The following is a 12,596-nucleotide window of genomic DNA, read 5'->3' on the forward strand; positions in this document are numbered from 1 at the left end:
AACAAAGCCACATCTTCTAATCATTCCCAAACAGTTCTACCATTTTGGTACTAATATTCAATCACATGAGCCTATGGGGGACATTCTTATTCAAAAAACAACAGTATATTAACGAAGAGTATATAGATGGACACACTATATAGTGTATATTATACTATAGGTACAAAATTGTACATGTGCATATGTTCTGTGTAGTGTTACAGAATTACATGTAATAGTAATTTGAAATGATACATAGAATTTATGTACTACATATGGTACATATGTTACAATGATCCATATTCTAGCTACAGATAATGAGACACATATGTATGATAAATGAGAGCTAAGTAGATGGTAATTATTAAGTAGACAATTAGATATAGATAATAGAGACATTCTGGAATTAGGCAAATGACATGGGAGGAAATAACTCAGAGACAAGAGTTTCAGCTTCAATGCATGCTGTTCGCTTGCTTTGATAAACAGCATGGTGAAACGTAACCTGGATAGGAAAGACTTACTTCATCTTACAGCTTATAGTCCACCAGGAAGTGAAGTCGGGGCAGGATACTGGAGGCAGGAACTGATGCAAAGATCATGACAGAAAACTGCTTCTTGCTCCCCACGGCTTGCTCAGCGTGTTTTCTTATACAACCCAGGATTACCTGCCCAGGGAGAGCACTGCTTTGCTGAGCCCTCCAACATCAATCATCTTTTTAAAGAAAATTACCCACAGAATTGAAAATCTGGTGGAGACAATTTCTCGGTTGGCATTGCCTCTTCCCAGATGACTCTAGCATGTGTCAAGTTGACAAACACTAAACAACACACATACATAACCCAAATGAGCTAGAAATGAAAGAAACTGACCATAATGTAAAAAAAAATCATAATAATGACTGGATATGTTCCCAGCAATGAATTCACTGTCCATATCTGAAAGTTAGTATGTGTCTACCTGCTGTATCTTTCTTTCTCCCTTCTGGCAACTCTGATTCTCGCTGGTAGACACCATGAGCAAAGGTTCATCTTGAGAAGTAGCCAGGAGATTAGTGAACTGCACTTCTCTAGCTGTGCTTATGACAGTGCGTCCAGAGGATGTCAACCACTAGTGAGAGCCACTCTAAATATGGATAACAGCATCCTATTTGCTGACAGTTCAGATAGAATAAGAGTGGGGAGGAGAAATCCAGATAGAACACACTTACATCCATACACTGCTTCCTGTACATTATGGTGTGAGTTGCACCACAAAGTCAAGACAGAATGAAATCTCAGAACTGTGAACCAAAATAAATAATTCTTTCCATTTAATTATCCTCTCCAGTCTTTGGTCACCAGTATGGAAACCTAACAAACACACCCTGTTTTCTCATCTCAAAATCTTTCTAACTCATCATACCCTACTTCACTAATCAGTGACTGCTGGACCACCCATGGGATGAAGAAAAATAACTGAATCTTCTACAGACCCTGGGGATAATTTTGACAGTGTATTCATATCTGTCATGTAGGTGCCTAGATCTTCACTAAGTTCAAAGTTCAAGAATTCCTTGAGAATGCAGCCTGTGCTGGCTTGACAAATAATGGACTTCCCCATGAGCCCTCTTCCTTCCTTCCTTCCTTCCTCCCTCCCTCCCTCCCTCCCTCCCTCCCTCCCTCCCTTCCTTCCTTCCTTCCTGTGTTAATGCTTTTGAAGGGATGCTGGTACTCTAACTTTTGCACGGCATATAAAGTTTACTCCAAACTTGTATCTGACCAGGGTTACAGTTAAGAAAAGTCAAGTTCAATACTTTTAAGTACAGAATGTTTTCTAATCCCTTACCTGCTCATCGTTTAATTTGAAGAGTGTCTCGCTGGAAATTCAGAAAGGGGACACTCTGAGAGCAGAACCGCGGAGCTTAGAAAGACACTGTACACTGTAACGGTGTTTGCAATGACTTCATTGGCTTCCACTACTTTCAAGCTGGGCAGTCTCACACAGCTTGCTGGGTATGTTTTTGTTTTCCCTAGGAAACATTTTCCATGTGTAGTGTGTGTGTGTGTGTGTGTGTGTGTGTGTGTGTGTGTGTCTTACTGGATAGGAGTTTACCCTGCATTCTGGTTGGGAATTTGATCGGCACTTACACTGAATTCTGGCTAGGCTGGCTAGTCAGGATGCTTTAGGATCATCTTCTCTACCAGTCACAGGAGAATGCCAGCATACACTTTTTATGAGGGTGCTTGGGATCTGAACTCAGGTCCTCATTCTTGCATGACAAGCACAGTACTCAGTGAGCCATCTCCCCAGCTTACCCAGAAAACCATTTTTAAGAACTTAAAACTTTCTACGTGTTGGTTGGAAACCTGGACATTCAGCAATCACTTTTTTCTTTTGCTGTTATTCACTTTCTTGACTCATTTTATTTCAACTTGGAAAATGCATTAATTCAGTTACATAATGCATGTTTTAAAACTATTTCCAACTCATGAGCCACTTTTTCTGCATGTAAAATTTCTTAAACGTTAAATTTCTGATTTGAAACCCTTACCAGAAATAAAGCCAATTTGTGAATGAGATCAACAAAGAAAGGGGTGGGCAAGCTTGCAATAGAAGTTTTCAGTGCTACAGGAAGTAAAGTGAAATAACTTTCCTATCTCATCATAACACACAATGAGGTAAAAGGTATAAAAGTGACAGTAACACACGGGAAGACTTCAAAGGCACCAACATGACAATAGTTCTTCCCAGTTGTGTGTAGGCCAAGAAGCCTCTAATCATTGGGGTCTAATACAAACAGGTCACTATAGCTATAGTTTCATGCAGAGCCATAAACCAAACACATAAATGCCTAGTAAAGTGGAACATGGGTGTGAGGAATTGGCGCGAAGGTTGACAGTGCTTGCTGTTAAGGCAAAAGGACCTGAGCTCTGATCTCCAATGCCCAAATAAATACCAGGCATGGCCACAGGTGTCTGCAACTTCAGTCTTCAGGAATGGAAATCGGTGCACCTGGAGAACTCACTGGCAACACAGCCTCGTAGGATCTGTGAGTCTCACAGGTTCTGTGAGTGACCCTGTCTCAGAAAAGAAGAGTGAATGAAGAAGTCAATGGAGATCCTCTTTTGCACACTAGCATACACACAAGCTCTCTCTCTCTCTCTCTCTCTCTGTCTCTCTCTCTGTCTCTGTCTCTCTCTCTCTCTCTCTCTCTCTCTCTCTCACACACACACACACAAGTATGACTATGAACTTGTGACTCCATTTGTGAATTTGTATTTTCCCTGTTTACAAACTTTTAAAAACTGATGGCTGAGAGACCATGACAAACTTGCTGAAGCACCAGAGTCATCATATCTCTATGTGCACCGGTCTTCCACGTTTTTTCCAGTTTCTTTTTCTCTCTGTAGCTTCCTTCAGCACCTGCTTTTCACAGTTTACCTATTCACTTCCAGACATCTAATATCTGATGAATTGTTCCACTGTGAGCTCCTCTAAACCATTACGAAAAGGTTAAGAAAGAATCTGAAGTCAGATGGTGTTGTGGGAGTAATTTCCGCTGCCTCAACCAATAGTCGCTGAAGCACGAGCCCACAGTGCGGCGGGGAGCGCCTTCTGCACGGTCAGCCAATAGCCGCTGAAATACCAGCCCACTGGGGCGTGGTATATTTCTCTTTTAAAAAGAGCCACAGATCCCGGATCAGGCCCTCTTGGTTCCGGCGCTTGGTCCCGGCTCCTGCTCCCGGCTCCTGCTCCAGCGACTAGGCTCCCTTCCTGATGGTTTATGGTGTATGTAAGTTTTACCCCCCAAAATAAATAACCCCTTAAAACATAACTGGTATGGGATTGATTTGCCGATAAGATGGCTTTTGATGAAGGACTAGTTACCGTTTATAGTCTGTGTGACTTAGGGAGTGACACTTCTCTTCTTTGTGCCCCAGTTTCTTCATAGACTACATGTAACTAAATCATAACACCCACTCTGTGAGATTGTTATGAGAATTGAGTTAATGTATATTAATGTTACAATTGCCTCTGACATACAGTAAACTCACGATGTGTCAATGATTTTTAGTTTCATCCTCTTGTACTCAGGTCAGTTTGGGGTGATATGTCCTGGGGCGTATGAACACTAACTTATTCAGTCCTTATAGTAACAGATAGCTGTCCCAAGAATGAGCTCATGCTTCAGGAGTAATCAGTTGCTTCCTTGTTTCCCCTCATTCTGGGCTGGAAGTTCATGGCTACAAAGACTGATGGAGCTGATATTCATTGGATGTCATAAATTGTGTAAACAACACAGGTATATCAACCCTCATGTGCAAACCCTTTTGGAATGTTACCTCATTGCTTTCCTGGAGATGTGATTTTTCTAGTCTTCATATCGGAGTTGATGTTATGTCTCATTCTCAATTAAGAAGAAGGAATGCTCTGTGCCTCCTTTAACCCTAGTCTCAATTCACTTTGCAGCTTCCACGCACACTCTTGTGGCCTGAGGACATCATTTCAGCTTGGGATCATTAATTGAAATTTTAGAGAAACACCAGCTAGCATCTGGCAGCAAATGTTGAGCTGCTGAGTGTGGGTACCTCTAGCCACACAGCTAGTCATCCAAGAGGAGCACAGAGAAGAACAACCCAGTAGATCTCAGGCCAAATGACCCACATAGGCATGTTCAGAGGAAACTACAGTTATTAGAAAATACTACATTCTGAGTAGTCATTGCCCAATTACATGTAACTTTGCATCTATAGTACAACACACAGGAAATGAGATAAGATTAATAATACACATTACTAAGAATGAAACTCTCCAGTAAAATATCTGACTCCACACAATAAAGAAAGCCAAAGCCAAACCACCCCAAAATGGTCAGTTCTCTAATACCCACGTATTCCAATAGTATGAAAAATACAGTTTCAAATCCATGGACACTAATTTCAAAGTGTTAAAAATTTAAACTCATATACTATCAATGCATTTTCTAAAATTATTTTTTTCTTCATTAAAAATGTTATGAGAAAGACAGATCAAAGCTTGGTAACTGTGAAAGGCACAATACTGCCTGACCAAAATCAAGAAGCGGACACTGAATCCAAATGCAGGGTGCTGTTCATCATTAGCACCCTTCAAAACATCTCGTTTCTCATGCTTCATGTTTCTCAGGTTTAACAGGAAGTTCAGTCTCTTAAAATAATAAGCCATAGAGCAGATTCCTGCTTGAATACTCTCATCTCGTTCCGATCCCGTGGAAGAGAATGCGTGACTTATGTTGAATGACTGGCAATACAAACAGACAATCAGTCTTCAAACCTGTGCACTGTGATCCCACAAGCTTTCCTTCAGCGACTTTCGTAAAAGGATTTTGGTGAGTGACATTCCTGTCTCTTTGGATTTTTTTTTCCTGGGTCTCTTGTTCTTGTTGTGAGTGATTTTTCTTATCATTACTCATCAGAACTAGTGTAGAGCTTCCGGATGAACAGGAGAAATTAATATTTAAGTTCTGAAGTGAGAACTCAGAATGATGCGTGTGGGGCTTCTGAAAAATCTAAAATCACAAATTTTAAAATCTGTATACGATTTTTTCAAGTTGCAGGCAGTGATACATTCATAATTTGGCACTTGGGAGATTGAGGAAGGAGGATCAGGAGTTTGAAGGCACCTCCATTTAACCATTGCATTCATAAGATTGCAGCACCTATGGTCACCTACATAGGATCAAGCTGGTCAGCATTCAGCCCAGGTAGGACGCAAGCTCAGAAGACTTCATTTCTGGCTGACATGCTATCATGGCAATGGATGGATCCTGGGGAAACAAATCAATTTTCTCCAGGATTGGGCCATGATTGACTACCTACACTCTTGTGGATGGTACCATCTTCACATACCTGTAGACAGCATCAACTGCAATCAGTGGTATAATAATAATAATAATAATAATAATAATAATAATAATAATATAAAGATGACATAAAAGTGAGAGGAGAAAATGTTGAGGAAATCAAAGAGGAGGGAATGTGAGGGTTTGGATATGAACAAGACACACTATATATGTGAAAAGAATTGTCAAAGAGTAAATTAAAAATGGCCTAAAATATACAAAGGAATACATGCATATACCTTTATAAAACAATTGTACTACTAAATCGAGATTTCCTGCTCCTTTTAGATGCCTTTTGTGCAAATCTGTCTTTATTAATTTGACTATATGAAAACAATGAGCATCTTGCACTTTATTGGATCCTTCAAATTGCTGTAGGTCAGCTGTTTAAGAAAACCCATGAAGTGACTCTAGGGATCATAACCCACTGTGCTCTTTCATGCACACTGCTCAGTTTTCCCGATTAGCAGGCATCAATGTCTAACTATCAGGCTTTACCAGCAACCCTATTAAAAAGTGATGTGTCTCCATTGGTCATGCAAAGTGTGTCTATCCTGAAATTCAGGTTGGCAAGTCCTCGATTGACACAGGTATGCCCTTCAGAATTCATAGAATGTTTACTTGAACTCCAATATTATTTAAAAAAATATTTTACAAAATAAAATTGTTAACATTTCTGGCTTATAGCAAAAACATTTTATAACCAAATGGAACAGGAAGACAGCATTCTTGATCATGCCCAATAGCAATTCATTATCTGCCTCTTTACTATAGGGTCTGAAAAGCTGAGGTACAACTAAGTGGTACAGTGTGTGCTTAGTGTGTGCTGAGGCAAAGGGAAGTCTCACTGTGGGGGGTCCTCTTCAGCAAAATGCATCCAAACACTGTTGTCTCTAGTGGCTCTGTCATCCACTTACTTGACAATTTTTATTAATCAAAGAAATACATTCATCTCACTTAATTCATTTCCATAAACTCACCTGCCCTTTTTCAGACATACAAGAGAAATAAATCCTTGATAAATTAAGTAAATTAAATACTGCTTTCAAGAGCGTAAATATTCTTTCCCCTGAACACCTGATGGGTACAGAAATTAGGATATCAATTTTTCTTTATACCTAAAGTCATTTGTTATGTTTAACAGAAACAGGCATTATATGTCAGCAACAATCTTTAAGACAGTTTCTCAAATCACAGAATCAGGTGGCAAGAGGGGTCAGCCAGTAAAGGCACTCGCAGACAAGCCAACAGCCTGAGGTAGACTCTGGGACTTGGTGGAAGAGAAAACTTCCTGCAAGTTTCTCTTTGTTCATTCTCTCTCTCTCTCTCTCTCTCTCTCTCTCTCTCTCTCTCTCTCTCTCAAAGTAGACTGAAATGTAATTTGAAAATTTAAAAATTACAACATTATAAAAAAAAACAAGTTTCAGAATCACATTTGAAAGGGAAAAGAAAAATATTGTGGCAACTCTAAAAAGGTAATCAATTTCAAACAAAACATTTAAATGCGTGGATATGCTTCTAACAACTTGAATCTATAAAGGTAAAATGGATTTATTGACTAAGCATAAGTAAAAATACAAACTAAGACAATTTAAAGGTGCAACATAAAAGCATCCAGGGACATGGCACAGTTGAATATTGGAGGGAGATGCTGTTTTGACATCTTCCTTATATCCTGTGGGATATACTAATACATTTTGTCATAATCTCATTTACCTCACATATTTAATCTCATTAGCCAATGGCCTCTAAGGCAATTGTCCCTGCATATTACTCTCATAGCAATGAGAATGTTCTCAAATCTAAATTCAGCCTCTGAAAGAAAAACAGCTTTCTTGGCCTGGTGGTGGTGGTGCCTGCCTTTAATCCCAACACTTGAGAGGGAGAAGTAGGCAGATTTCTGTGGGTTGAAGGCCAGCCTGATCTATAGAATGAGCTCCAGAACAGCCTGGGCTACACAAAGAAACCCTGTCTTGGAAAAAAAAACACATACAACAAAAGAAAACAACAACAACAATAACAAAGTAGATATCTTGCTATTCCAGAAGACACATGCATCAAAGAATTTTCAGTCATGTCAGGATTTCAAAATCTAAAATCTGGTATATGATTATCAGTTTGAAAGGCTCTCTCTATAAACACCAAGACTTTGGTTACTAAAGCTTGAGAGACTCTCCCTGACAATTCATCCATGATAAGACATCAGTAATCCTGTCCTTGGAATGTCTGTCTTTGTTATGGAGCTACCCCACCCCCACACTCCATCTCTTATCAGGTCTGGACAAGAGAGAGGGATAAGAACCAGAGTTAGAGAGTCACAAGTTCTGTAGATCAATCCTGCTCAGGATCCAGTTTCTGAAGGTATGTTGGGGACCTAACTCATAGGCCTGACTGAACTTCAGGGACCATTCAGATTTGCCTCTCATCTCAAAAAGATCACCAGAGTTACCACAAAACTCAGAAATTACACTGCTGTCTAATGCTCTAAAGAATTAAAACCACGTGTCCTCACAATGATTTATACATGAATATCTGTAGAATCACTATACACCGGACTAAAAAAAAAATAACCCCAATCAAAATGTCTCTGGGTTAAGAAACCGATAAGCAAAATGCAGTAAATCCATGTGATAGAATATTAGTCATTCATAAATGTGAATAAAAATATTGATACATTCTGTACTATGGATGGATTCTGGAAACATGCCCAGAAAAGTGAGAGAGGTACATGGGTATTTGCTATAGCTCGTTTCTATTAATATTTCTAGAATAAAAAATTTGGTGACAGACAGTAGATTATTAAGATGTAACTGCTAGGGAAAGGTAACAATCAGAGTGACTGACTACTGTGTGGTGGAGATGATAAAACTCTGAAACTGAGCACTGTGGAGGGATGTGCACCACCCAGAATAGCCTAACATGTTCCAAACTGGTCAACTATTTAAAGAGTGAATGTTGAGATATGTAAAACATACTTTCCTAAACAATTTTTCGTTTGTTTACAAAATAAGCAATAGTATTGATTCTATAAAATATTCCAAAAATGTGAGCAATAATTTCACAAAGAAACTACGGGCCATCCAAACATGATGTGTAAGCATCAGCAGGCCCCTGTGGCAGGTTTTATGTAGAAAAAGCAGCATAGAAATAAAAAGAAAAAAAAAGAGACCTGGCCACAGATTATGAAGCTCTTTACATGGGGCTAAAGAAACGAATCCAGTTATATAAAGCCACAGCTGGAAGGAGAACTTTCAGATGCATGGGGTGGGGGGCAGGGGACCAACTGTCCCAAGAAAACATGAGAGCAGCGGGAAACTAAGTGGTTAGTGTTTTTTACTTGGTGCTTGTCTACTGGTTCTTGCCTCTGAGTTTTATCGAGCCTATGAGAGACTCTGCTGTGTGTTTCAGATTAAGAATGCAGCAAAGGCTCCCTCAATCAAGATATCTCTTTCCCTGCTCTCATAGCTGTCCTTCTTCCATCTCGAGTACCCCAATCCCTCAAATTCTCCTTAACCCTCTCCTTCTCCCCTCCTCTTCCCCATTTCCCCTTCCTTCTACCTCCTGCCCCCATGCTCTGAATTTTGTTTGGCAATCTTGTCTGTTTCCATTTTTTTCCTTTGGGTTGACCTTATTATTTAGCTTCTCTGGGATCATAAACTATAGGCTCAATGTCTTTTGTTTATAACTAGTATCCACTTATGGGTGAGTACATACCATGTTCATTTTTTTTGGGGGGGGGGGGTCTGGGTCACCATACTCAGGATAGTGTTTTCTTAGCAAGAAACCTGACTCTAGAAAAATTCCCAGGAATCCACAAGGATGACCCCAGCTAATACCCTAAGCAATAGAGGAGAGGGTACCTGAACTGACCTTGCCCTGTATTGAGGCTGATAATTATCTTAAATGTCACCATAGAACCTTTGTTCAACAACAGATGGAAGCAGAGGCAGGGACCCACATCGGAGCACTGGACTGAGTTCCCAAAGTTCAGTTGAAGAGTAGAAGGAATGAGAATATGAGCAAAAAGGTCAAGACCGTGAAAAGTTCATCCACTGAAACAGTTTACCTGACCTAATGGGAGCTCCCCAACTCCAGCTGGACAGGGAAGGAACAAGCATAGGACCAAACTAGTTCCTCTGAATGTGGTTGGTAGTTGTACGGCTGGGGTAGACTGAGGGTTCACTAGCAGTGGGACTGGAATTTATCTCTACTGCATGTACTGGCTTTTTGGGATCCTATTCTCTTTGGATGTATACCTTGCTCAGCCTAGATGTAGTAGGGAGGGCCTTGGCCCTTTCTCAAGCAATGTGCCTTAACCTCTCTTAGGATTAGAGGGGGTGGAATGGGAGGGTGTGTGGAGGGAATGGGAGGAGGGGAGAGAGTGGGAATTTGAATTGGTATTTTTTAAAATATATATATATATACATATAATAAAAATAAATAAATAAACATGCATTATAAAAAAGAATACAGCAAAGGAAATATGCAAAATGTTTTGGTAGGAAGAGAGAATGAAATGACTTAATATGATTAAAATGAAGCCAAGGTAAAGTACTTCATAAATGTGTAACAGGCAATGTGCTTGTGATTTGATTTGCCAATTACCCAAGGAAAGTATTTAATCTCTCTCTTCTCTATAGTTCAGATTATGTTCATTGAATAGACGATTTAATTAAACAAGGTATCCAACTTTCCTTTGCAAAAAAAAAGCAAAGAAGGAAGGGAGGGAGGAAGAGAGGAAGACTAGTTTTCCATTGGCTTCGGTTTAAAAAGAAAGGACAATTGTATTTCTTTATTTTTTCCTTCCGTCCCCCTCATTTTCTATCTTCTTTTCACCTGTTTTCCTCTATCATCTGTGTATCTTTCTGTCTCTCCATCTATTATCTATCTTACTACCTGTCAACCATCATCTATACAAATAGATTAGAGACTAGGTATGAGAGGGGATGGAGGGTTCTATAACTGTTTCACATCATTGCCAAGGCTGAGAAGTCCCCTAATATTCTGTCTGAAATGAGAGAGAATAGGTATATGACTTAGCTCTAACCTGAAGGTCCTGAGACCCAGAAGTACTGAAGATGTGACTCTGAGTTTAATAGTGAAACAAGATGAGGTGACAACACCCAGATCCATCATTCAGTCAGTTCTACACCCTCAAGCATACTGATCTTGTCCTCAGATCTTTGTCCCTCTTTTCTTCACAGGAGTGAACATCCCAAGCTCACTGTTTCTTCACATTGTCCTTGAGACCTGGCCAAACTACAGAAGCTGCTGATGCTCTTCACAGACATGATTTTGATTGTGTAGTTTCATTTCAAAAGTAGGCACTTTTTTTTTCAAAGTTTATTAAATTATAAAAGTTTCCATTTCCGCCCCTCCTCCCAATACCCTCCCACTCCCCCCACTCCCTCTCCTCCTCCCTCTCCATCCCTAAGAGCAGTCAGGGTTTCCTGCCCTGTGGGAAGTTCAAGTTCCTCCCCCCTCCCTCCAGGTCCAGGAAGGTGAGTATCCAAACAGACTGGATCCCCAAAATCCAGTGTATGCAGAGGAAACAAGTCCCAGAGTCATTGTCAGTGGCTTTTCAGAAAGACCCCATGCCAGCCACATTCAGAGAATCTGGTTGGATTACGTGCTCGTTCAGTCCCAGTCCAACTGGCCTTGGTGAACTCTCATTAGATCAGTCCCATTGTATCAGTGGGTGATCGTACCCCTCGCGGTCCTGATTTCCTTTTTCATGTTCTTCCTCCTTCTGCTCCTCATTTGGACCTTGGGGGACTCAGTCCGTTGCTCCAATGTGGGTCTCCGTCTGTATCGCCATCCATCGTTGGGTGAAGGTTCCCTCTGGTCTTGCCTTCTTTGCTCACGTTCTCTTTCCTTCTGCTTCTCGTTTGGACCTAGGGAGTTAAGTCCAGTGTTCCAATGTGGGTCTCTGTCTCTATCTCCATCCATCGCCAGCTGAAGGTTCTATGGTGATAAGCAAAATATTCATCAGTATGGTTATGGGCCAAGGCCGGTACAGGCACCCTCTCCTAAAGAAGGTATGGAACATATATACATTAGAGTTTTACTCAGTGATAAAAAACAATGACATCTTGAATTTTGCATGCAAATGGATGGACATAGAAAACGCTTTACTGAGTGAGATAAGCCAGACCCAAAAAGAGGAATATGGTATATATTCACTCATAAGTGGATTCTAGCCATAATTAAAGGTCTTTGAGCCTATTATTCGTGATCCTAGAGAAGCTAAATAAGAAGGTGAACCTGATGAAAATCATGTAGTTATCCTCCTGGAGATTGGAAATAGACAAGAGTCCCAGGTAACCTCAGATGCGTGGGAGAGGGGTGAGAGGGTTGCTGGAAGGGGAGAGGGTTAGAGAGAAGGGAGTAGGGGAGGAATGGGGAAAGCTCAGAGGACTGGGATGGGGGTAGGGGGAAGGAAGGATATGGAATCAGGGAAGAATATTATCTCAACTAAGAGAGTCATTTTAGGGTTTACATGAGACTTGATTATAAATGGGATCCCAGGTCCAAGGAGAGATTCCCAGATTGTTCTCTGGACAGAGGAGAGGGTGCCTGAACCGGCCTTGGCCCAAAAGTAGGCTCTTATTGTAACAACAGCTACAGCAACAACAAACTAGTGATAGCAGGAATCCTTAAGACAAGTTCATGTCATAAATGGAAAATCAGACGGACAGAGGTAAGGCAATGTGTCAACATTATGTGAACAGTAAGTAAAAACAAAATCTATAG

The sequence above is a fragment of the Myodes glareolus genome, chromosome 19, assembly GCF_982192425.1.
Source record: "Myodes glareolus chromosome 19, mMyoGla1.1, whole genome shotgun sequence".
Taxonomy (NCBI): domain Eukaryota; kingdom Metazoa; phylum Chordata; class Mammalia; order Rodentia; family Cricetidae; genus Myodes; species Myodes glareolus.